Source organism: Suricata suricatta, chromosome 2 (assembly GCF_006229205.1).
Source record: "Suricata suricatta isolate VVHF042 chromosome 2, meerkat_22Aug2017_6uvM2_HiC, whole genome shotgun sequence".
Taxonomy (NCBI): Eukaryota; Metazoa; Chordata; class Mammalia; order Carnivora; family Herpestidae; genus Suricata; species Suricata suricatta.
This window is the reverse complement of record NC_043701.1, coordinates 63,298,218-63,325,564: the sequence shown is the minus strand read 5'-3', so window position 1 is coordinate 63,325,564 and position 27,347 is coordinate 63,298,218. Positions and strand designations below refer to the sequence as shown.

Genomic DNA, 27,347 nt, shown 5'->3' with positions numbered 1-27,347 from the left:
CAGGTGACCAGAGAAAGGCAGGTAGAACGTGGCCTCCAGAGAGTAATGTGACAAACAGCAGGTGGTGGTAGCTAGGCAAGCAGTGTTGGTCCAGGGTATGAGGATTGTCGAAAGGGTAATGTACACAGTGGGGAATCTCAAAAGTATCAGATATCTGTGCGAGCAGGCAGCTGAGGTACAGATATCCAGCCATGGGCCTAAATATGGAAGAGGAGACAAGGAGTTGAGGGAGAAGAAAGAGAGGGTGGTACAGGTCTCAGCAAGATCAAGAAGATGGTGGGGAACTGAGACACAGAGTCAAGTCAAGGACCTCAAGACCAGGATCCATTTACCAAAAGCAGAGCTTCAGAAATGTGGTTCAGCCTACAGATAAAAAGACTTGTCCCTAAAGAAGCTAATATTTAATATGCATGGTGTCCCAGACACTGTTGCAAAGGGCTTTGTACTATTTCCTGTAATTCTAACAAATATCTATGGCAGGCATCAGCACTCCATTTTGGACAAGTATCTGAGGTTTAGAGGGATCCTATTCCCTACCCAAGGTCCCTTAATAATCAGTCAACCAGACAACTCACATTGTACACTGTTTCCGTGCCCCCTGCCGGTCTACCAGCACACTGATGAGGTAATCTGATGCTAACCCAGGGTTCCTGCAATCTGCCCCTTCGAAAGGAAGGAGGTGGACCTTCAGTGTGGCAGGTGGCCTGAACTGAAGATGGAAGAGGGTGGAAAAGGTGAGGTGCCAGTTGCTGGCAAACATAGTGAAGACCTGCTGTTTACTAACATCACAATCCACAGACATGATTATGCCAAGAATAGTCTCTTTGTTAACACTTCTGTAGTTATCTGATGCTGGGAGCAGCACCGGCCTTGCTGAATGACACGGTCACAGTAATGAAATGGCAGATGTTGCACGGCTCCTGCCATGAGAGGCAGAAACTGGCATCTCCTTCTGCTACTACTGCTCATGTGAAATTAAGCCCGTTGCTATTGATTAGACCTCACAGTGTTCCAAGTCAGACCGATATTCCCCACACAGATACCTCATGGGAAGAAGCATATTGCCACCTCTATAAAGAGGAATTTAAACAAAGCACTACAGATGTTGTCGAAAGGCTCTCCTAAGGGGTTAAAGAACACAAGAATAATATTTACTCTGGCTTGGAGAAGAAGAGCCTAATTTAGGACTAAGAAACAAACAAGAGCCAGGCATAAGTTACTGCACATACATATGCTAATTTGGTGCCCATTGTGAGGATGGGTAAGAGTAGTTACAACTTAAACTCGTATGCAAAGGCCGGCTCTTCTAGGGTGTCTATGGCGCTTACACCTTCAACATCAAAGAACAAGGTTGACAAAAGGTTTATTTACTAACCATTGCAAATACATTCTTCCTCTTGTGAGCCAAGTAGAATGCCTACTAGCCTTGTTTTTGCCTTAATTTTAGCATTATTGTTATAAAATGTGTTTGCTATCTGCTCCTCACTGAAAACATCCTGCTATCTTCTTAGTTGTAAGATTTACTACTGGTTCAAACAAATGTGTATGTTATCTGCTTTTCACGGAGAATACCCTGTTATCCTATGATGTGTAAATTACCTCATTGTAATTAGAGTAGTTCTGAAGAAATGCCTCTGTAAAACCTGTTTCTGCACCCTTTTCAAAGCATCTTTATCACTGAGAATTATTTGTAAAAATTCCATTTTTTGATGTCATAAATCTATAAATAAAGGCACAAAACCTGGCAAGAGAGAGAGAGATGCCAGAGATGATGCCAGGCTGGTGACCAAGAAAGAAAGAAACTCTGTGGATCTCTCTCAACCCAATTTTTTGCCGACGCTGCAACCCTTTCAGGGGACCCTGGACCAGCCAGAGCGGGCCTCCAGCAATCTGAGTTCCTATTGGAAGCACCTTATCTTAAGCTCAGGGCCTGTCCACAATAATGTAGCGCAAAAAGTGACACTGTAAGGGCCCCAGTGTCCCAACCTTAGCCAGACCTTGTCCTTTCTCTATGTTGGTCTCTGATGTGGCCATCCCTGAACATCTCATTGAAAAAACTCTAATGGCGCTGTTGCAGCATAGTCAAGATGTCAGTCATATGAGAGTGTTGACAAGCACTCTTCAGCTGAAATGAACAGAAATTCACTGGACCTACTTTGGGAAGAAAGAAGGCAAAGTGGATATGGTGGGCATATACAGATTCACTCACTGAATCACGTTTTATTTCGTGCATGGTTTGTTCCACATGCTGGAGTGGTAGAAACTGCATTGATCAGATGCCTTAGAGCACAATCCTACAGTGCCTGACTTCCACCAAATAGAGTTTCCCTGAGGAGCTGGAGTCGTGCCCCACAGAGGGGCTGTGTTTGGGTGGAAGGTAAGAGTGGTAGCAGGTATCTCTATGGTCAGGTCTTGGCTTCACAGGTGTCAAGAATCTTCCTGGTGTGGCTCTTGATAAAAGCAGCATGGGGGCGCCTGGGTAGCTCAGTCAGTTGGGCAACTGACTCTTGATTTCAGCTCAGGTCATGATCTTATGGTCTGTGAGTTTGAGCTCCACATCGGGCTCTTTGCTGACTGCTCAGAGCCTAGAACCAGCTTTGGATTCTGTGTCTCCGTCTCTCTCTGCCCCTCCCCGACCTGTGCTCTGTCTCTCTCTCTCTCTTAAAAATGAATTACCATTTAAAAAATGTTTAAAAGAAAAAGCAGCGTGGTTGCAAAGCCAGTGGCTCTGGGAGCAACTTCTTTCCCAGCTTCCTGGACTGGTAGTAATTCCCTCCATAGGCCACCTCTGTGGGCTTGTTTGGGGGAGTTGTCTTGAAGGCTTGGCCTAAAGTCTGTCTCCTTTCTAGTAGTGTTGTAAATGCCCAATTCCCACATTAAATCCCTTTCTGCCGAAACCAGTAGAATGGATTCCCTTATCTGCAACTGAGCCTTGACTAATCCAGAAGAAATTTACAGTAAGGGCATTTGGGGACGTCACCTAGAAATGGAATAGTAAAGAAATCATGGAGTAGTCTTTTGCTGTCTATGTGTGTATCTCTCTTTCTCTCACCTACCTCATCCTTCTTTCTCAGTAAACCTGTTCTCTACATAAGGTACATTGAGTTCTCCTCTCTCTGACATCCTTATCCAGAAATAATGGACAGTTCTTTAATTCTAATCCCAAATTCTCAAGGAAGTAAAATTTAGTGGCATAGTTTAGATACCTACCTCTGGTTCAGTTGGCTATTATTTCAATTTCAAAACCCTATGAAGCTTTTTGTTAGTTCAATAAATCACATTTATAATTAAGACAACTAGGTCTTGGCTTATGTGTCTTGCCCTAAATCACACAACAATTAAGTAGAAGACTCGGGATTTACACTCCTGTCTCCTGACCTCAAATTTGATGTTCATTCCACTATACCATCACTGCCACTGTAGTGTTCATAATTATACCTTTGGAGCATTTCACAATTTACGATGTGTTTTATATCCTCTAACTCATCTGATACTTCCAACAGTCCCATTATTGTTGTTATTTCCATTTTATACACAAGAAAATTGATGCTACAGACATTAGGTGACCTTTCATCCAATTCATGAAAGCTACTGCCAAGATTCACCATTCCATCTTCTGGTTCTCAGAGGAATTCATGTTGGAATGGGGTGGGGAAGCCAAAAGTGTAAATGGGGGTTGATCTCCTAAGATACCAGATCTGATACTTCAAAGCTATTTCTTGTAATGGGTTCTAAGAGAAGCAACAAGAAGATGACACTTTGGTTTTTGTTCTGTTTTTGATGAAGTGACTGGCGGAAAATCCAACAAATCCAAATAAATGGCAACTTTAAGGGAAGAACTCAGCTGGCTACAAGGAAGAATCTCCCCCACTCCCTCCCCAGCACAACAGGAAAGGTTATGACCTTAGTTGATTCCTGAGGAGTTGATGAAACTCAAAGGAATTTGCGGATTTTCTTCACAGTTTAAAGATTAGCATGGACCCCAGAATGCTGTTGAACTCAGTTTTCGACCAAAGACCTTGCTGTCGTGTCTTGCTGTACTTCAAAGAGATACCTAGATGACCTTCCAGTTTTAATGCACCTTGCGAATTATTTCTGTTGTCAAGGGACAGGATTAGCATGAAGCATCCTTGCTTCTTGGCATCACTTTGAGAAGCAGTTTTTTTTTTAAGCTAACTTTTGCAAAGAAAGACATTTCCCAAGAGAAATTACAAAAGCATCTCCTGCACCATCTTTAATAGTTACTGAGCTGCTGTCATGCACAAAGTGCAACGCAGGACATGCAAAGACCAAATCCTTCTAGGTTTTTGCAAACTGCTCCATTATTTCTTCCATGATGACCTTGTGGCAGCAGGGCAGAGCCCCGTGATAGAAAGCTCAATTATTGTCATTCTCTCTCAACAGAGCTTTCAGCAGGCATTTCCACTCCTACTGTTTATGTGCAATGCAGATGTTTGATTACTTTGCGGTACCATGATGGAAGTCCAGGCTCCGATCTCTTGTGCAGAAATCCTGCCCTTCATCTGGAAAAGTTCCTGCAGCCCCTTCCTGGGGGCTCAATCCAACCCACCTCACTTCTGACCACTACTGAAGAATTGTTTTAAAACTCCAGCGTGTTCTTCCCTGTTTTGTAGTCAGCTGTCATAGTTCTCTAAATCCTGCTCTGTGGCTTGCTTCAGTCTCTTTTCTGCTAGATCATCATTGGATAACAAAATTCTTTGTTTTCCTGAACTGGCACAGAAATCCATAACAATTATCTGGAAGGACCCTAAAATAATTTCTGTGAATGATAAAGCTGAGCTCTGTTGTTATCTTGGTTTTCTAGAGAACAAAAGAAACTTAGGAGATAGGGGAGACAATCTGAAGCCTGAGGAGTGGGATGATCCAATGCTAAACTGTATTTTCTTAGGGGTCGGAATGCTACAGGACCAAAGCTTTGGCAGATGCCAATAGGAGGCCCTGAGTTTAGAAAGCTCAACTGTGAGGGGCAGGAACCAATAACAAGAAGGTCTTTCACTTGGCTTTCTTGTGATATTTGCTGATTTTCTCCGTCTTGTTCATTTTTTTAATTTTTTAATGTTTATTTTTGAGAGAGAGAGAGAGTATGTGTGTGTAAGCAGAGGAGAGGCAGAGAGAGAGGGAGACACAGAATCCCAAGCAGGCTCCAGGCTCTGACCTGTCAGCACAGAGCCCAATGTAGGGGTTGAACTCACAAACCATGAAATGACCTGAGACAAAGTTGGATGCTTAACCAGCTGAGACACCCAGGCACCCCATCTTGCTCATTTTATGATGATTCTAATTTTCAAAACTAAAATGCTAAATGGGCTAAATTTCACCATGACAACTATAGTTGGTCTTCTCTTTAGGGTTCCATCTAACTGTCAAGTCCATGAAAAAGTTGGAGGAAAGGTTATGGAGGCTTTCTCTCCCTCCTCATCTATGAGGCAACCCCTGAAAGAAAACTTCTGGGGTTCCTTCGTCCATGATTTGAAAATCATCACCACACTTCCCTCAGATGCGTGTCAGAAGTTTGACATCAGAGAAGGAGAAAGAGAGAAAATATCCCTTCTTTCATTCTTCAATTTCCCACTCCCATTTAGTCCTTCTAATTTCCTTCTAAATGTTTCTCCTCTGTCACCCTACCAATTCGAACTTTGAATTTAAAAAACCATACCACGTGTCTCAGAAAAATCATACTCAAATAAAATCATGTTCGGGAAGGAAACCCCGCTTCTGGGGTTTTTCAGTCAACCTCTCTGATTGGCAGCAAGTCCAAAGTGGCTTAGTCTTGGTTTGCGTACGAAGTTTATTCTTTTAGTTGTCATTTTTATTTCTATTTTGCTGAGCTTATAATCATGGGAAGCATTGTAATTACTTGTCTTTATCTTAAGAAACTTGCATTTTCTTTTTTAAAAAGTTACAAACAGGGGCACCTGGATGGCTCAGTCAGTTAAGTGTCCGACTCTTGGTTTCAGCTCAGGTCATGTTCTCATAGTTCATGAGTTTGAGCCCCACATGGGGCTCTGTGATGCACAGAGCCTGCTTGGGTTACTCTGTCTCCTTCTCTCTCTGTCTCTCCCCACCCCATAGACATACACACACAAAATATTTTTTTAAGTTAAAAAATAAAAATAACTGAATGTCTCCAAATTGTGAATGATGAAGTTAAAATTCAAACCAACACTCAACCAATAAGAAAGATTAAAGATCAAATAGAATAAGCTGGGGCTTTCTGAAGATGAAATTTGTCAACATAACCATCATGTATAGCTCTGCCTTCTTCTAGGTTAGTGTCCTCAGCGGGAGGACTCATAGTGACCTGAGGGATTCTGTCAGGCCTAGAGCAGCTGGGGGTTAGTTGGACCTGAGACAGGCTATTTGGCCCAGCAGTTAGGGAATGAGCTCTGGATGGTGGAGTCTGAATGCTGGAGGAGCTGTAAACCCAGAGGTGCCTCTGACAGATGGCTTCCATCCTGGAGAGGACCTAGAGAGAGGTCTGAACATTCAGATAATACTCAGAGGGACAGGATTAACAGAATCACCCCATTTCTGATCCAATGAGGCATGTGGAAGCTGATCTGACTCTCCGTCTGGTATATATGCAGTCTCTTGTCAAGTTTGCATATAGCCATCTTCAAAATGGGTTTCGGGTGCCCTGTATACTTTTCTTTCCTAAAGGTGTCCTTAGCTTACTTTGTTAGGCCATCTTGCATTTCTAAGCATCTTTCATTGAGCCTGTCAAAGTATAAACCTTAATTAAACCAACTTTGCAACTTCCACATGAGACAAGGAGTGAATTTGTTGAAAAAATTCATGGAAGTCAAACGGATTGGCCAAAGTATATTATGGGGATAGTAAAAGTATATTATAAATCCCTGGGTTGGCTTAAGAATAGAAACCCGGAGTTCAGGCACTTCTGACTCCCTCTCATAACAGTGACACCCCCAGATTTGGGGTCTTTACCCACTTGTAAGATAGTGTTTTTTTATGTTATCTCCATATGACATAACTTTTAAGGAAACAATAAAGCAAAGCAGAGAGAAATGGGGATTTTATCTCTGTCTCAGCAAATACTCTATCCTCTCATCCCTTCCACATGGCATCCCTGGTTTTCTCATCCCTAAATCTCTAAGATAAGGATCCTTTAGGCAAAGAAAAAGAAGCTACTGACTTCCAGCCTCCAAGGAAAGTACTTATGAAAGACTGAAGAAGGCATCCAACCATTCTTGTGATTCTTTTCTTGAAAAGAAAAAGAAAAAAAAAAGATGGGAACATTACCTCTTGCCTTTTCCTTCCTTCCTCATACTGGAAAAATCTCAGCTTTCTAGTTTTGATCTTCATGTTCTAGACATTTTTTAAGTACAGCAAACTTGGGAGTTGGTGAAGGGAATCTGAGAATCTGCTAAGAACACTTTTCTTGGCTCAGTAAGAGAAAGCTGGCACCAGAGGGCAACATCTCCCTGGCCTCTTGTGAACTGACTTCACACTCCTATTTCTGGGGACTGAAGACCACTGTCAGCATTGTCTTTTTTTTTTTTTTAAGATTTATTGATTTATTTTGAACAAGAAAGAGGGAGAGAGAATTCCAAGCTAGCTCTGCATTCCCAACATGCAGCCTGATGCAGACCCAGTCCCACAAACTGTGAGATCATGACCTGAGCCAAAATCAAGAGTCAGACACTTTAACTGACTGAGCCACCCAGGCACCCCTGCCTTTGTTATCTTTAGATGGTCCCCTTTCCAGGAGCAGAGTACCTGTTAATCAGCCAACTAGTTGCATTGTTTCTATGACTGACAGTTTTCAGACCACTGAAACAGGTGAGCAAAGCCCGTGGCACAAAAAAAGAGGAGTTTGACTTTTATTTCCAAGAACAGAACTGTACTCCCAGCACCCCACCCTTTTAGAAGAGGGTTTGTGGCCACCTTCTATCAAACGGAAACAGCCTTCTCTCCCACTCGGCTATTCTGTTATTCTCTTGCATTATTATTCCGCAGTTCTTCAAATGTGAAATTCAAATGTGAAAACAGTCCGGTCCTTCACTTCCACACCACATCGGTATGCACCTGCAGCCGCTGGACTGCACGAGTGAGATAGAAAGGGATGAACTGAGACAAAACTTCTCTGAACACCAGCTTTGTCTTCCTGGAAGAACCTTCCATTAGAGTAAATACAAATGCTATTCAGTAGTTAATCGAGAAACTAGATTGCCTTCAGACTTTTGAGAAGCAAATATAAGTATGGATATCATCTCAAACATCCCAGGGGTTTCTCATGAAATGCTTCCTTTCTCCATTCAAGCAGTGAATACTAAAGGGGACATGTTGCCTCCTGGCTGTATGTCAGGTCTCAAAGCCAAGCTGAAGAGTATCCAGCTCTTCGAGTTTGGAAAGAAAAGCCTTCACGCAGCTTTTTTTTTTTTTTTTTTTGGCTACAATTTTTTTAAGTAGTTTATTGTCAAATTAGTTTCCATACAACACCCAGTGCTCTTCCCCACAAGTGCCCTCCTCCATCACCACCACCTCTTTTCCCCCTTCCCCCTTCAACCCTCAGTTCGTTTTCAGTATTCAATAGTCTCTCAAGTTTTGCGTCCCTCTCTCTCCCCCTTCCCCTCCCCCTGGTCCTCCATTAGGTTTCTCCTGTTTTCCTGTTAGACCTATGAGTGCAAACATATGGTTTCTGTCCTTCTCTGCCTGACTTAGTTCGCTTAGCATGACACCCTCAAGGTCCATCCACTTTCCTACAAATGGCCATATTTCATTCTTTCTCATTGCCATGTAGTACTCCATTGTATATATATACCACATCTTCTTGATCCACTCATCAGGTGATGGACATTTAGGCTTTTTCCATGTTTTGGCTATTGTTGACAGTGCCGCTATGAACATTGGGGTACATGTGCTCCTATGCATCAGCACTTCTGTATCCCTTGGATAAATCCCTAGCAGTGCTATTCATGCAGCTTTTCTTATTATCTTTAAGGAGGGAACAGGAAGAATGGGCTTTGAAAGCAGAGAGATACATTTTAACAAAATAGTAATGTTTGTTTCCCTTTGTCTTTTAAAGTATAAGGCAATCTCCGCAAAACATCTTAAAGTGCACAGAGGGCCTGGTGCTCAGTTGATTAGCACCTGACTCTTGATTTCAGCTCAGGTCATGATCCCAGGCTCATGACTTTGAGCCCTGCATCAGGCTCCACAGTTAGCATGGAGCCTATTTAAGATTCTCACTCTCACTCGCTCTCTCCCTCCCTCCCTCAGCCTTCTCCCCAACTCATGCTCTCTTTTTCTCTAAAATTAAAAAAAATAATAATAATAATAAAAATAAAACATCCTATGTGGAGATATGGGAACTCTCTTACACTGCTGATGGGAATTCAAACTGGTGCAGCTGCTCTGGAAAACAGTGTGGAGGTTCCTCAAAAACTTAAAAATAGAACTACTCTACCACCCAGCAGTAGCACTGCTAGAAATTTACCCAAGGGCTATAGGAGTGCTGATGCATAGGAGCATGTGCACCACAATGTGGATAGAAATGCTTTCAACAAGAGCCAAATCATGGAAAGAGCCCAGATGTGCATCAACTGACGAATGGATAAAGAGGATGTGGTTTATATATACAGTGGAATACTACTTGACAGTGGGAGCGAACAAAATCCTGCCATTTGCAGCAGTGTGGATGGATCCGGAAAGTATTACACTAAGTGAAATAGTCACAGAAAGACAGATGTTTTCACTCAGATGTGGAACTTGAGAAACTTAACCTGAGAACTTAAGAACATTCATATGTGGAACTTGAGAAGACCATGGAGGAAGGGAAGGAGGAAAAATAGTTTCAAACAGAGAGGGAGGTAAACCCATAAGAGACTCTTACATACAAACCGAGGGTTGATGGGGGAGGACAAGGAGAGGGGAAAATGGGTGATGGGCATTGAGGAGGGCACTTGGGCTGAGCACTGGGTGTTGCGTGTAAGGGATAAATCATGGAAGTCTACTCCTGAAACCAAGAGCACACTGTATACATTGTATGTCAGCTAACTTGACAATAAATTATATTACAAAAATAAAAACATCCTAAAGCCCAGATCTTCAAGATTAGGATTGTTAAAGAAGGTATACAAATATTAGATTGAGCCATAGAATATTGCTGGCAGTCAACCTTCTGATCAAAAAATACAGCAATTTCCTACAGTTCAATCTAACAGAAAAAAATTAACAATTTTCTTTTGATATACAAAATAAATTTTGCACTAACAAGATAGCTTAAAAGCAATACAAGCACAACAGAGAAGGGATTTTCTAAATTTGTTTTTTTGACGTGTCAAAAGCCAAGTAATAGTGTTTCCTTCCATCTACGTTTAAGGCCCATCTGGAAAGCCAAAGTCACCCTTGTATAAGATGTTCTAGAACCTCACTACACTGTAAGAGATATGAGAGGGAAATGAGTCAACAAAGAGGCAGTATGGTTTCCTCAGGAGACTTAAAGAAGCAGATCATCCTCTTTCTAAGAGGCTGTGAGGAGGATGAATTAGACAACTCCAAACAAGACAAATAGCTAAAAAAAAAAAAAATAGCTAATAAGGAACTACAAATTCTGAGAATCTAAGGGGCTGAAGCTCACTTTGAGTTGGGGTCCAGGGAGCAAAGACGTGGAACCACAAACACACACTTTCCATGAAGCGTAGCCGAGTTACATGACTACTGTGGTCTCAATGTAGAAGAGAGAAAGGGCTGGGGAGGTAGACCAGTAACACTTCCACTTAGAGAGCCTTTCTTTGGGAATATTCAAGTGATTTTGCATGTGTACCCAAAGGCTGGACTCAGTAATACTTGCTATTGAACTTCATAACTGTCTCAGGGGAGTGGAAAGGCACAGACCATAATGGCACAGGGTGTAATCCAGCCACGTGGGACCCCTTTTGGAATGCCAAATCTCTGGCACGCGTGTGGCCATCCTTCTTCCCACACCACTGCAGACACTATTCATTGATCCTGCCCAGACGTTTCTACCTGAGCCAGAAGGAAGCCTGAGTCCTTCTCAATACAGATTCCAGCAGCCACTACCAAGTAACCTGAAGTAGAGCCAGAAATGAAGCTTCTTTTCCCTTTCTGTGTTCCCCTTCTGTGTCTTTGTTAATACTGCTATCTCCTCCCCTGTCGTGTCTCCCACCAGGGGGAGATGCTTCACCTAGCCCCCACCTTCTTCCACTAGAATGAAATTCTTAAAGTGCTGGAATCGTCTTTCTACTTGTTTGTGAGTGCTGAAGGCCCTTGCTGAAGGCACAGGGGTAGAGCCCCATAAGATAGAGATGGAATGACTGCTTGGTCACATTCATTTCAGGGGCAGTTCACACATCACTCTGTAGTGAACCCTTCTCAGTCCTTCCAGCTTGAAGCCACCCCTTTTCCTCTTGATTCACAGAGCCACACAGGATGAGTAACTTCTTTTTATTGTTTTTATAATTTGAGAGAGAGGGAGGGACAGAGGGAGAGAGGGAGAGAGAGAAAGATAGAGAATCCCAGGCAGGTTCCGTGATCAGTGCAGGGCTCGATCCCACGACCCTGGGATCATGACCTGAGTGGAAATCATGGTCGGACATTCAACCAGCTGAGCTGCCCAGGCACCCAGGATGAGTAACTTCTTGACCAAACTTACCATACTTAGCCTGTAGACCCTCAATCAATGATTATTGAGTTGAATTATGAGGACAGAGACCTGACCAAATAATTAAAATGATGGCACTTCTCAGGTATATGGCTCTTGCACGTGTTCAGATATATATTTCATTTCATTCAACCCTGTGAGTTGAATAGGACAGGAGTTATGTCCTGTGGGAACACAGGCACAGAGGTGGTGTTCTCGTGATTTGTTCATCTCAGAGGTAACACCTGTCTGCTCAGCGCTCTTTCTGGGACAGTGTTGCCATTTTTTATATCATTTGCTTGAGTTGAATCTCTATCCATATTTTCCATTTCTACAGTTTTGTAAATATATACTAGTTATATAGTTGCAGTTAGGATACATTTTTAGTATGTAGCTAGACTTTTAAAAAGAAAATGTTTTAGCCTAATGAGTATTGATATTTTAGCTCTTTTTTGTAGTTCCTAATTTGTACTGCTCATAACCCTGAGTAATTTGCTTATTCTACTTCTTTTCTTACTCTCTAAAGAAAAAAGAGACTTTGGATTCCCCCCTCCCCCAGCCCAGAATTTACCATTAGTTTTATTTATTAATTTAGATATAACTGACACACAACATCGAATTAGTTTCAGGTGCACTGTGTAATGATTTGATATTTGTACATATAGCAAAATGATCACCACAGTGAGTCTAGTTAATATCCACCACCGTTCATAGTTACAACGTTTTTTTCTTATGATGGCAACTTTTAAGTTCTGTTCTCTTGCAACTTTCAAATATGCTATATGGTATTATTAGCTAAAATCATTGTGTTATACATTAAATCCCATGACTTATTTAATAACTGGAAATTTGTATTTCAGGGGCCCCTGCAACTAGTTTCCTCCCTTCTCCCCCTTCCCAATCACCAATCTGTTTTCTGTATCTATGAGCTTGAGTTTTTGTTTTGTTTTAGATTCCATATGCAAGTGGAATCATAAGTATTTGTCTGTCTCTGATTTATTTCACTTAGCGTAATGCCCTCAAGGTCTATTCATGTTGTCACAAATGGCAAGGTTTCCTTCTTCTTATGGCTAAATAATATTCCCTTGTATACACAAACCACATCTTTTTTATCCCTTTTTCTATCGGTACAGACTTCTGTTTCCATATCTTGGCTATTTGGTGATGCTGCAATGACATGGGAGTGCATATATCTTTTTGGATTAGCATTTTCATTTCGTTTATAAACCCCCAGAAGTGGAATTCTTGGATGATGTGGTATTTCTATTTTTTAATTTTTTGAGCAGCTTCTCTAGTATTTTCCATAATTGTTGCACCAGTTTATGTCCCCACAACAGTCCACAACAGTTTCTTTTTCTCCACATCCTCACCAAAGTTTGTTATTTCTTGTCTCTTTGATAAAGCCCTTCTAAATGGTGTAAGGTGGTATTTCATTTTGGTTTGGTTTTGCATTTTCCTGATGACTAGTGATGTTGAGCATCTTTTCCCACGTCCATTTGCCATGTGTGTGTCTTGTGGAAAATGTCTGTGAATAGCCCCCTTTTTAAAAATCAGACTGTTTTATTGCTATGGAGTTGTATGAGCTCTTTATGTATTTTGGATATTAAGCCTTTACCTATGACTTATAAATACTTTCTCCCATTCAGTAGGTTGCCATTGCCTTTTGTTGATGGTTTTCTTTGCTGTGCAGAAGCTTTTTAGTTTGATGTAGTCCCACTTGTTTAGTTTTACTTTTGTTGCCTTTGGTTTTGATGTCAAATCCAAAAAAAAAAAAAAAAATCACCAAGATTGACATCAAGGAACTACCTCCTATGTTTTCTTTCCGGACTTCTGCAGTTTCAGGTCTTACATTCAAGTCTTCAATGCACTGTGAGTTCATTTTGTGTATGGTGTAAGATAGTGGTCCAATTTCAGGGACCACTGTCCTGTTTTCCCAGAACCATTTGTTGAAGAGACTGCCCTTTCCCCATTTTATATTCTTAGCTAAACTGTCATAAATGAATTAACCATATCTGCATGGGTTTATTTCTGAACTCTATTTTGTTCCATTGATCTATGTGTCTGTTTTTATGCCAGTACCATATTGTTTTGACTACTGTAGCTTTATAATATGGATTGAAGTAGGGAGCATGAGGGGCACCTGGGTGGCTCAGTCAGTTAAGTGTCTGGCTTCAGCTCAAGTCATGATCTCAGAGTTCGTGGGTTTGAGCCCCATGTCGAGCTCTGTGCTTACAGCTAGCTTAGAGCCTGGAGCCTGTCTTTGGATCCTGTGTCTCCCTCTCTCTCTCTGTCCATCTCCTGCTCATGCTTTCTCTCAAAAATAAATAAAACATAAAAAAATAATTGATGTAGGGATCATGATGCTTCCAGCTTTGTTCTTCTTTCTCAAGATTGCTTTAGCTCTTCAGTGTCTTCTGTGGTTGCATAAAAATCTTAGGGTTGTTCTATTTCTGTGAAAAATGCCATTAGAATTTTGGTAGGTATTGGATTGAATCCATAGATTGTTTTGGATGGTCATTTTAAAACTATTCTTCCAATCCATGAAGCACAGAATATCTTTACTTATGTCTTTTTCAACTTCTTTTATTAATGTCTTAGGGTTTTCAGTGTACAAATTCCTCACACATTTGGTTAAATCTATTCCTTTGTATGTTATTCCTTTTGATACAAATGTAAATTGTTTTCTTAATTTGTCTCTTATACTTCACTATTCATGAATAGAAATGCAACAGAATTTGTATATTCATTTTCTATCCTTGCAACTTTGCCAAATTCATTTGTTACTTCTAGCAGATTTTTATGCAGTTTTTGGAGTTTCCTATATATAATGTTATGTCACTTCCCTTTCCAATTTATATGTTTTAGCTCTTTTTCTTGCCTAGTTGCTCTGGCTAGGACTTCTAATACTATGTTGAATAAAGGTGATGAGAATAGACATCCTTGTCTTCTACCTGATCTTAGAGGAAAAGCTTTCAGCATCTCACTGTTGAGTATGATGTTAGCTGTGGGCTTGTCATGCATGACCTCCATCTCTGTACTCTTTGTTGAGAGTTTATGTCATAAATGGATGTTGAATTTTGTCATATGCTTTTTCTGCATCTGTTGAAATTACCATGTGATCTTATCCTTCATTTTGTTAATATGTGTATCCCATTGATTTGTGGCGGTTGAAGCACCCTGGTATCCCTGGAAAGAGTCCAACTTGATCATGGTGTATGATCCTTTTAATGCATTGTTGAATTTGATTTGCTAATATTTTGTTGAGGATTTTTGCATCTATACTCATCATAGATATTGGTCTCTAATTTCTTGTGTGTGGCATCCTTGTCTGGTTTTATATTAGGGTAATGCTGGCTTTGTGAAGTAAGTTTGGAAGGGTTCCCTTCTCTTCTCCTTTGTGGGAGGGTTTGAGGAGGATTGATATTAATTTTTCTTTGAACATTTGGTAGAATTTACCAGTGAAACTTTCTCATCCTGAACTTTTGTTTGTTGGGAGTTTCCTTAGTTTTATTTTTGATTTCTATCAGTTTCTGTTTTGTCTTGTTTTTTTTTTTAATACCCTAAAATGGTAACTTCCCTGTAGACCAGTCATTTAAGGTTAATAATAGCTACTTATAGTCATGATACTTCCGTGTCTTTTATCCTTTTTATTCTCTCACCCTGGAGGAATACATTTTTTTTTTTGCCATCATTTGACAGATGAGAAAAATGAGGCATAGAGAAGGGAACTGACTTGCCAAAACTCTTTCAATTAGTTAATGACGCAGAGACTATTAGAACTCAATTCCTTTGACCCCGGGTCCTGCACTCTTTCTGCTCAAACCTAATGGCCTTTGTGTGAGCTGTCTCGCAGCCATGCAGTCCCAGGGTGTGCTGACAGAGGAGCTCAGACTGCCTCCCCGCACCAACCCTACAAGGATACTGGAACTCACAAAGCAATGCCCTTTCCCGTTCTGGTGCTACCTCAGCTCACTCTTCAAGAGAAAGGGCAGGCTGTGCTAGCCAGCACTGCTGCCCTGCAAAGTGAATGGAAATATCATGCAGAGATAAAGTAGAAAGCAGAAACCTTATTCCCTTGCTGCCTTGAAGTAGAGAATAAAGCATCCTTGGAGGTCCCCCTTCGGAGAGTGGGTTCACCTTCAGAATATAAATGGCAGCCTCCTTCCCGTGACGCTTGCTACTCTCCAGGAAGGTAAACCACATGTGCAGTGGATAAGACACATGACTTGGGCTTCAATCCTGCAGTCAGATATATTTTTAATTCAAGTTCCATGCAATTTGGTTAATATTAACTTTATTGGGTAATTACCTTATTCAGAGTGCTCTTAACAGCCCCATCGACAGGAATGTCAGCTCGCTACAAGAGATGGGCATGCTGACAGCAACACAAAAAGAAGCTGAGGCAGGTTTTTTGGTTTTTCTTTTAACCTATTTATTAAAATTTTATGAGTAAGTCATTTTCTCCCTTGTGGGCTTTCCCTTCTAGTTTATAAGGGATCACAGCTGCTTGGATATAAATGCAGCCACCCAGTCTCCCTGTCATCCACAGCAGCTGTCTCAGAGCCAGAGAGGCCCCTTCGGTGGGGTGGGGGGCTTCCTCACCCACCCAGGAACTGACGGGGCTGTGAGGGGCTGCTGGCTTCGCTGCACCCATCATCTTGGTGAACTAACCACAGGCAGGCAGGGTGCTACTTCAGCAGAGGTAAGGTAGGCTGTGCCTGAGATGGAGGGAGGACTCTCTGTCCTTGGTTCCGATCAGCCCCATCAGCTTTGCCCAGAAGGCCATCACGATTAGCACCAGCACCATCATGATTCTCCAAAGCAGATCAAAACCCTCTCCAGTTAGCTAAGTTTGAGAAATACCTCTCAGACTTCACGGCTCTCCTGGAGAATCACAGCATACAGCAACACCCAGAAGACTCTGAAAACTGTCCCTTGGTGTTATGGGTTGAATTGTGTCCCCTCCTCCCCCAAATTCACATGTTAAAGCCCTAACCCCCAGTCCCTCAGAATGTGAACTTACCTGGAAAGAGACTTACTGCAGATACAATTAGTTATTATGAGGTCATACTGGAATAGGGTGGGCTCTAATCTCATCCTTCCAAAAGGAGAAATCTGGACACAGATGCCCACACAGAGAACAAACATGGGACCATGATGGCCGAGAGCAGTTTGATGCTTCCACAAGCCAAGGAATATCAAAGATGGCCAGCAAACCGCCAGCAGCTAGGTGAGCAACCCAGTATAGCTTCTCCCTCACAGCCTCGGAAGGAACTAACCAGGCCAACGCCTTGATTCAGACTTTCTGCCTCCAGAACTGCCAGACGACACAGGTCTGTTATTCTCAACCACCTAGGTCGTGGTACTTCATTACAGCAGCCCTAGCACACTAGCACAGAAGGTAAGAACACTCGCCTGCAGTCCCACGCCTAGCTAGTGGTAAAGCCAGGAAGGGACTTCCCCCTCCTGACCTTTGGAAAAATACCAGACATGCTCAACATTCATTCTTCGCCTTCTGACCCTCTTGGAATGTGGCAAAGACATAGAAATGGGAAGAGAGAAGGGAGACAGGAGGAAAGCTAAAGGAAAAAAGACAGGAAGACAGTGGTGTTTCCTCTCCTCTTACTGTTCTTACAGGGCCTTCATTCATCAAAATTTAAATGGGGGCGCCTAGGTGGCTCCATCAGTTAAGCATCCAACTCTTGATGGTCATGATCTCATGGTTTGTGGGTTTGAGCCCTGCATCATGCTCTGCACTGATGGTATGGAGCCTGCTTGGAATTATGTCTCTCTCTCTCACCCTCTCCCTCTTGTGCACATGCTTTCTCGCTTTTTCTCTCTGCCTCCCTCCATGCCTCTCTCTCAAAAACAAACTTTAAAAAAATAAAATCATACTGGTAGTAATAGCTAAATTTGTTGAGCACTTACTATGTGTCAGGCATGGTTCTAAGATGTTACATACATTACATAATCCTAACAATGAGTCAGACCCTGCTGTTATACCCATTGTACAGATGAAGAAACTAAAATAAGGATTTTTAGATGACTTGTCTGATGTTACTCAGCTAATAGTGATGGAGCCAGGATTTGGTTCTCGGCAGCCAGTCTCCAGAACCCAGTTCTAACTACTTTGCTCTCCCCTTCTATACCTTCAGATAACAGAGAGAGAAAGGGTCTTTTCAACCTACAGTCAGGCAAAGCCTTTAGCTTTTCCAGAGCTTAAACCCCAGTAAAGCCTCTAAATAAATGTTAGAAAAAAATTTTTTAATGTTCATCACTGTGTCCCAGTGTTTTTCCAGAACTTGAGCTTCGTAGAAAAAGAATGTTTTGATTACTTATATTCTGGGCATCAAGATACGGTCCGTTTTGTTCAAGTACTTTCGTATATTCAGTTCTATCTGATCGTGTTCCTTTTATAGAATTATCCTCTGAAGATCTCTGTTTGCTGTAAAAGGCGCATGCTGGATTAAAGACTTCAGTCAGGAGGCAAAATATATGAGCCTTCGCATCTTTCTACGTTAGAGCAGAACCATACTGTGAAATTTCCACTTGCCCTGTCTCTTTGACGCAAGGCGAATGCTGAGCCATCAGCACTGGTGTTACAGTTAAAACAAATTGCTGGCTTTTTCTAGGGCGGGTTTGATTTCAAGGGTCATTGTCAATGCATCTGCCAAAAGTTGAATCACACCAAGGCTCCAAAGTAGGATAACCATAATATGCTTCATTTCAGGCAATTAAATACAGCTACAAATTTTTCATAGGCTACTAACCAAACTATTTCCATGGAAGCCTCAGCTGTCTTAATATTACCCATTTGTGCCTGAGTGCCAACACTGGTTTCATTTTCCTGCTAGGTACAGAGTATTAGGGACCAGGTAGAGAAAAGTTACAGAGATTAAAGAAATAGTCTGCAAAAATTAAAAATACCCTCTTCTGAAGACTGAAGAACATGATTTAAAACCTCAAAGGTTTCTGATTGCCCTGAAGCAAGCAGCCCACTATAATGATTTAACTGGAACCTTTTATTATACTAGTCATTAACTTTAAAAATGCCAATCTGAATATAGCCAACACCTAACAATCTTTCTTCTGGGTAAAAAGGCTCATTCTTCAGGGTTTCTTCTAGATTCTCTGTACTTTCTCTTATGTATTTTATTCTTTGCTTATCAGAACGTAAAAAATGCATGCTCACATTTTTCTTAAATTATGATTTTTCCACATGTGCCCCCAAATGCATCCTATTTGTATCAGAATCTCAGAATGCATTGCTTAGAAGGCGAGAAGGAGAATATAATTCCAAAAATAGCCTCTGCATTTTCTAGTTTGGGTTTAAGGTGTAAACTGGCTGGCACCAGACCAAAGCCAAAGAGGAATGTAGATCCAGTGGTTATCAATCTTGTAGATCCTGAGGATATAAATCTTGTACATCTAGTGGATATAAATCTAAATGTATTCCTAACAACATTAAAGCTTCATTGTGGTGAATATGATAGACATAAGACTAGGAAGTAAGTCACCTCTGTGAGTCCAAAGTCACCCAGGCTACAACTGAAACTGCATGCCCACACTAATAAGAAATTATTTGGAAATAGGACATTTTAGCCTATTGCCATGACTATAATGCCAAATAGAGCAAACTGTTTAAACCATGCCCCAAACCTGTGCTACCAAGGTACCTACCGGTCTCCCCACCCCCACTGCCAGTACCATCTTCTTCCTCAGACCTTCCTCCTACGCTCTAGCAAAGATAAGGATATGTCTGAAATACCGTGAAGTCCTACTCCAGGGCAAGAGCCCCCTGACTGCTCCTTCTTTACTCAGGTCAGCGTCAACCCATGGTTCCCACTGAGCAGTGTGCTTCAAAGTTACCTTCCGAGCCTCCCCTTCTGTCGGGCCCCACCTCCAGGGTTTCTGATACCTGGGGTAGGGATGGAGGCACCAAGAATGTGAATTTCTAATAAGCTCTGAGGTGATAGGAGTCTGCTGGTCCCAGGACTGCACTTAGCGAATCTCCACTCTTAAACTAACAAGAAAGCACCACTATCATGTCCCAGATATTTATACTGACATTTAAATGGATTTTTGCTTCATCTTATATTTCCCCTGTGCTTGGTCTCCTGCTTTACATGTGGAACTGTGAGGATCACACCGGGTGGAAGACTTGCTAGATGGGAGAATAACTAATTTCACATTGTACAAAGCGGTGACAGGCTTTTACAACAAGGGGAACAAAGACAGCTACTTAAGTCTGGGTGCCCCTCACTCAGGATTCAACTGTGAAAAGCCCCATTGAGAAATAAAACAGTGCTCACTTTAGGGAGCTCTGACCATCTTTCTGGGAAGGACCATTCTGTTTCAGTGTCTTCCAGAGAGCACAGTGCTATCTGGTTCTGAGTGTCGTGACCCCTAGGAGTGTCAGGTTGTCTGGGCCACAGGAAAGAGTCACAGGGAGTTCAGCTGTAGCCCCACAGATGATGGTGAGGCCTTAGGAGAAAGAGGCTGCCTGTCGTCTCCTTTCCGGCCATGAAAGGGTGGTGTTCCGTTTTAATGGATCCTGGTACATTCTTTGATATTTTTGGAGATGAACGCTCAGGCTTGAGCACTTGGTATTTTGCTTCCTGGCACTCCTGGAAAATAGGGATCGAGTGGTGAACAGGAGAATAGTACTCAGATAAGCCCTGCACCCCAGTGGCAGAAGCCCCCATCAGTCTGGATTCTGCTGCTGCAGGCATAGAGTCTGATGGGAATAAGGAGCCATAAGGCTCTTCCCAAGGATACCCTCCGTTAGCTGTATCTGCAGTTTCTCACTTTCCTTTTCAGATAATTATTCCCTTGGCCAGATCCAAACTCCCAAAGGCAACCTTCCCAGAAATCCCCAGTACCTCATCACCAGAACTTCAGCGAAAACTGCTCGTCTTACTTAATTACACCACAGAAAACTGGGGAAAGCATGTCGCCGTCCCCTGGCTGCTGGTATTTGGCTCAGTTGCTGTGGATTAACGTATTGTTTTCTCGCCTTCCCAGTCTGAGTGGTGGACCTGGAGTGGAAACACAGCAGAAATCATGTTCTCTTGAAAAATTCCTCCAAGTAAAAAGAAAGGGGAAGATGGGGATCCCTTGTAATTAAGGAAGTCATTCTGGAAGACTTACTGCACCAGCTGCTTATTGGGCTATGCAGGATTTGGTGTCTAGGAGAGAATCTGGGATGCATTTCATCTTTCTTCCTTCCCCAAACAGTACTTCCCCAAGCTCCTTCAGTAACAACCTGGGCTTAGCTTTGTGGGGGGAAAGCCCTGCTTTAGAGGAAAGAGAAGGACTGAGACGGAAGTAGACCCAGGTCCTATCAAGATGGTGGAGTCCCGGGGCTCCTGGGTGGCTCAGTTGGTTGAGCATCTGACTTCAGCTCAGGTCATGATCTCACCATTTGTGGGTTAGAGCCCTGCATCGGGCTCTGTGCTCACAGTTCAGAGCCTGGAGCCTGCTTCTCCCTCTCTCTCTCTCTCTCTCTCTCTCTCTCTCTCTCTCTCTCTCTCTCTCTCTCTCTCTCTCCCCCCATCCCCAGCTCATGCTTTGTCTCTCTCTGTCTCAAAAATAAATAAACGTTAAAAAAAAAAAAAAGATGGTGGAGTCCCAGGCACCATGGTCGAGATACCCCCAACCCAACATACTTCTCATAATATCCTCCACATGCTGTTGGAACCACAAGATTGAGTGGGATTTAGATTTGTCATTGTTGAGGGCTCTCAGTGGTCCTCACCTCCTTAAATCATCTGAAGCCCAGCCCTACTGTGAATCAGCCCATTCTCCCTCTGCCTTGTGCAGAGGTGGTGACCACACCACCTTAGGCCCTTGTGCCTTGATGAGCTGTTGCATCACTACCCCAGAATGAGCTGACTGTCACTAAGTCAAGTGGAATCTGGTGCAGGGGGAGGGGAGGCAGGAACACATCACTACAGACTTCATCACTCCACAAATTTACCCAAGAGGCAGCCTGAGCTCTACATGCTCACATGGAAGGAAGATTGATCCTGATTCCTCACTGGAATTAAATCCCTCACTCTGTTTCTCAAGTTTTCCATCCATTATATACACCCTGTAGGAGCTCCCGCTTGCCTTGGCCAACACCCTCTACTCTGCCCCAAGGCCCCCTTTCCCCTCCCACCATCCCCCTGGAACTCCTGGGCTATGGTTGGGTACTCTGGCACTAGACTGCCTCAGTTAAAATCCAGGCACCAACATGTGAGAGCAAGTGCTGAGCCACTTTGTGTTTCAATGCCCTCTTCTCTAAAAGCGGGTAGTGATAACCCAGCCCATCACAGAGTGATGCCAGAAGTGTTCAGTTCAATGGAACCATTTCATGCACATTACTTGCCTTAATGCCTGGCCAAATAAATGTGAACTATTATTATTCTTCACGATCCAACTGTAATGCCACACGTGTCCTCTGGGAACCTCCTTTTCCCTCCTTTGCCCCCTACACACGAGCCTTCTTCTATAGCTGTTCTCTCATATAATGTGATTACAGGAGACTCCGTGTTGTAGAGCATGAACTCCATAGCTTGACCACCTGGGCTAGAAGGCTTGATTCTGCCACCCAACAGCTGTGTGACCTCCATGCCTCCATTTCTTCTCCTGTAGAATTGGGATAATAATCGAACCTCCCAGGCCTGCACTTTCTGAACACTTTGACAGCTGTCCCCCAGTCTTCTTTCACCCTCAAGCCCTGCCACCTTCTGAGACCTCATCCGTGATCGTCCACATAAATGTAAACTCTCAGTGCTTTTACTTTCTCTACTTCCTTGAACTTTGATTGTTGTGCACACTATTAGCCACCAATAGATCCGAGACTCTGCCATTACCTAGAACCTCTGGGAAACCAAAACCAGGTGTCCATTCTCTGTCCTTTAAACTCATCAAGACTTTGAGCCCTCAGACATTCTCTGTCATCACTTGCTTACTGACCGGCACACCCTCACTCCAGTCCTTTCTTTGCCAGCATCCTGAAACCGTTTGTCATGTGTCATTATACAAATCCACCAAGTTTTCAACCCTGCATTCACCCACCTGTCTGCCTTCCTTGATTCTACCCCTGGACCACTGAATAGTACCGACGGGAAAAGAAAATCATACAAGCATAGAAGTAGGTGCCACTACCACAGACGCAGTCATTCCATGTTTCTCTGCTCAGTCCCCTGCTATCCCCCACAGTGGCCATTCCAAGTCTTCCCCATTCCCATAGAAGTCTCATCTCCCCCAAGCCCCCACCTGTCTAAGCCCATAGCCTTGTTTCCTACCTCACAGGAGAAAGAGGTGCCATCAGATGAAGTACTGCCTTACAGCTGCTACACATTTCCACATTTATCTTCCTCTTCATCCTCATTTTCCCCGCTCTCTCCAGTCACAGTGGAAGTGGGGGCCATCCTTCCATCCTAAGCAAATCCCTCACTGTGGACGTGGACCACAGCCTCTCTTCATTCTGCAGAACCTTACAGAGTCCATTTGCCCCAGTGCCTCTCTCCTCGCCCTCTCCCAGCATTCTTCCCATCAGCACTGAAATGTGCTCAAGTCTATAACTTGAAAATCCCTTTTCTTAACCCTACAGACCCCGAGGTCTACCCACTTTCTTCACCAGGAAGCTTCTTGCCAGTTACTTTCACCTTCTGTCTCCTCACCTAATTCCTCAATGCAAGTGGTCTTCTGGCTTAGCACACTTTCACCAATATCGCCAGGGACCTCTGTGCCATTAAATATAAAGAGCACTATTTGGTCCGTATTTTTTTCTCCTCTGCAGGTTTTGAAACCGCTAACCACTCCTTTCTGCCTAAAGCACTGTCTTCTTTTGGCTTCCATGACACCATATTCTCCTTCTTTTTCTCCTTCCTTAAAATTTATTCTGCTTTGAGGGTCTCTCTTCCCCCGCCTGACCCTTAAATGTTGACATTCTTTGTGTTTCAATTATTGAAACTGTTTTACTGATCAATTATTTCAGAACAAAACTACCGAAAACTTAGCAGGGTAAAGTAACCATTCTATCATATTCATAATATTGTGGGTCAGGAATTCAGGCAGGGCTCTTCAGGGCAATTCTTCTCCACATGGCATCAACTAGGGTCACTCAGTGATAGTCAGCTAGTGGCTGGGCTGGAAGTTCTAAGATGTCTTCACTCACATGCCTGGCACTTGGCCAGGGTCCGTCTCCAGGTAGTCTTGGACTTCTCCAGAGGGTCTCTCCAGCAAGGCTGTCGGCCATCTTGCAAGGCAGGTCAGAAATCCAATAACAAGTGCTCCAGGATATAGGAAGAGAAAGCTGCCAGTTTCTCAGAACCTGAGCCTAGAAACTGGCACAGCATTATTTTTGCCCTGTTGTATTGGCCAACTAGTCATCATAAGCCCACCCAGATTCAAGGGGAGGACATACAGACCTCATCTCTCAATGGGAAGAGAGATCCAAGACTTTGTACTCATCTTCAATCCATTGCAGCCCTCTCCTCAACAAAAAGCAGTCCCTACACAGCCATCATCTTTCTCCTGAATTACTGTAATGCCTTTCTAACTGGTCTCCCTGCTCCTATGTTGCCCTTTCTATCCCATTATACACAATGAAGCCAAAGAGACCTTTCCATAATGCAGATCACATCACATCACTGTCCTGACCAAACCACTTTAGCAGCGTCCCACTGCCATGACTAAACTCCTTAGCATAGCATGGCCAACTGGGTCTTTTGTGATTTGTCACTGGTGACACTGTCACCATCAATTCAATTCTCATCATTTCTTACACTGTCAACCCTACAAGACTGATGTCCCCAAGTACATCATGCTCTCTTTTATCTTCAAGTCTCTGTACATTCTTTTCCCTTTGGAATATCCTTTGACCCAGAACTTCCTATGCCCCACCTCCCATGGGTGAGCACAAGCACATGCATGTGTGTGCGCGCACACACACGTTTTCCCACTCTCACCCTCCTTCAGATCTTGGCTTTAGACAAGTGATTCTCATAATGTGGCCCCAGAGAAAGCATCAGCATCAACTGAGAATTTGTTAGAAATACACATTCTCAGGGGGTCTGGGTGGCTTAGTTGGTTGAGTGTCCTACTTCAGCTCAGATCATGATCTCTTGGTTTGTTGGTTCAAGCCTCGCGTTGGGCTCTGTGCTGACATCTCAGAGCCTGGAGCCTGCTTCGGATTCTGTGTCTCCCCCTCTCTCTGCTCCTCCCCATCTCACACTCTGTCTCTCTCTCAAAAATAAATAAACATTTTTTTAAATTTTAGAAATGCACATTCTCAGGCCCAAGACTTACTGAATCAGAAATTCTAGGTGGTGGGGGCAAAAATCTCTCTTTTGACAGTCTTCTGATTCAGTCACCTGATTCTGGTGCATGCTAAAGTCTGAGAGACACTGGTTTAGACATTTTCCCTAGGCAGCTTTCCCTGACCTAACTCCCTACCCAACTACTTGCATAGGAATCCGTCCTGTATATTTCCACAGTACACCCGTCCCCAATTAAATCCCTGTCACAGGGTACTATAATTGCCTCCTTACTTGCCTAACCCCAGTGGACTCTCTCTGAGCCCACATGGGCAGGGGCTGTATCTTATGTATTACTGTATCCTTAGCATTTGCATAATGCCTGACATGGCAGTAGCTTAATATATAATAGTGAAGTTAAGATTCAAGCCCCTGTGTGCATCCCAGTCTTCTGTCCATGTAGACTATAAACACCAAAAATAAGAGATCTAATACATTTAGGATATTGGTAATCAGCTGGTATCAGGCTTCAAGTAAATGCTTTGATCCTTTTGTAGAGAAAGGAGACACTTGAATAGAATGCCTACAAAAGATTTTAATAGGGCGCCTGGGTGGCTCAGTTGGTTAAGCCTCCGGCTTCGGCTCAGGTCAGATCTCACGTTCATGGGTTCGAGCCCTGCGTCGGGCTCTGTGCTGACAGCTAGCTCAGAGCCTGGAGCCTGCTTCCGGTTCTGTGTCTCCCTCTCTCTCTGACCCTTCCTCTCTCATACTCTGTCTCTCTCTGTATCAAAAATAAATAAAACATTAAAAAAAATTAAAAAAAAAAGATTTTAATAAAACCCCAGAATGGAAAGATAGGCATTGTTGAATCAACCTAAAAACCCTGAAAATGGACCAGCTGATTCGAGTCCTGAAGTCAGATAAACCGAGCGTGTCATCTTCCTATTTCTGCCTGGCCAGTTCCTTCCTTGTTTGCATTTTAATGCACTAACTGTGTTTCACTGGAGTTTTTAAAATGCCACTGCATCTTTGGAAATTTGGCAGAAAAGAAGAATCTGGGTCGCACAACTGTGAGATCTAAATAAGGTATAATTAATATGTCCATCAACTTTCACAGAAGTGATGCTAGTTTGCAAACTGTTCATTAATTCTGAACAATAACTGCAACTGGTTACAGTGCAGACACCAAGCCGAAGACGAGAGGCTCACTGTGGTGCTGACCTAGAGAGGTGGTGGTGGTGTGTAGGAATGACCTGCTTCTCCTTGCTGCATGGAGAGATGTGACTAACAGATGGGGGTCAGAATTATGAGAGAAGTATAATTACTGACTCCAGTCCTTTTAAATCTTACCTTGTGAGGGATGCCTGAGTGGCTCAGTTGCTTGAGCATCCAACTCTTGTTTTTGACCCTGATCCCAGGGTTGTCAGCCCAAGCCGGATTAGGATTCTCTCTCTCCCTCCCTCTCTGCCTCCCCTCCCTTTCTCATATGTGCATGCTCTTGCTCTCTCAAAATAATTTAAAAACTTTAAAAATTAAATGTTGCCTTGTGATTCACAACTACTCTCCAAATTATTTAAAACATTATTTAAACATCGCCAGGGAACTTGGGGAAATGAGCCCTTTTCATTGGAAATAAAAAGTCAAAATGGCTACATCTGAAATCCAGGAGAGACCTGATTCCGAGTCCCACATCCTAACTAGTTCCTTGGCCTATTTAACATTTCTATACCTCTTCTGCAAAATTTGCTAATAATACCTCTTTAGAATATTGTTTTGAGGATTAAATAAGGTGATGCACATTTCTGTTTAACACACAGGTAATATGCCAAATTGCTATCATTTCTATTATTTCTAGTCAGAATTAGCAATACCAAAAACCAAGTAGACCACCTTTCCATGCTTCCCAGGGAGGAAGGGCATCGTTCTACATTACCGTCATGACTTATAGTCCAACTTTCACAATGTCCAGAGCCCTTGATGTCCTACAAATTCAAGCAGGAGGATGTCCTCACATTCCCTGCAGCAGGAACCCACCTAAGTGGCACCAACCTTGACTTCCAATGGAACAGTACATGTACAGAAGGAAAAGTGATGGCATCTACATGATAAATCTGAAGAGAACCTGGGAGAAGCCTCTGCTGACTTCAAACCCTTGGTGCCACTGAAAACCCAGCTGATGTCGGTGTCACATCATCCGGGAGTACCTGCTAAGTGAGCTGTGCTGAGGTTTGCTGCTGCTGCTGGAGCCCCTCCTATTGCCGGCACTTCACTTCTGGAACCTTCACTAAACCACGCCAGGCAGCCTTCCAGGAGCCGAGACTTCCGGTGCTGACTGATCCCAGGGCTGACCACCGGCCTCTCACGGAGGCGTCTTCCGTTACCCTGCCTCCCGTCGCTCTGTGTCACAGACTCCTCTGCGCCCTCTGGGCACTGCCATCCTCTGCACCAACAAG

General features: G+C 43.1%; 1 protein-coding gene across 9 annotated transcripts in view; it reads left to right on the top strand.

Annotated features, from left to right (window-relative positions):
* The window catches only part of LHFPL3 (LHFPL tetraspan subfamily member 3), a 556,172-nt gene that overhangs the window by 412,716 nt on the left and 116,109 nt on the right, over positions 1-27,347 (top strand). For 2 of the 9 annotated variants that reach the window (XR_003904463.1, XR_003904465.1), the window contains exon 1: positions 16,889-17,045. The exons of 3 other annotated variants lie outside the window; for them this stretch is intronic. The gene's annotated coding sequence lies outside the window, so the exon portion shown is untranslated. 4 more of the 9 variants (XR_003904464.1, XR_003904466.1, XR_003904468.1 and 1 more) reach the window with 4 other exon arrangements.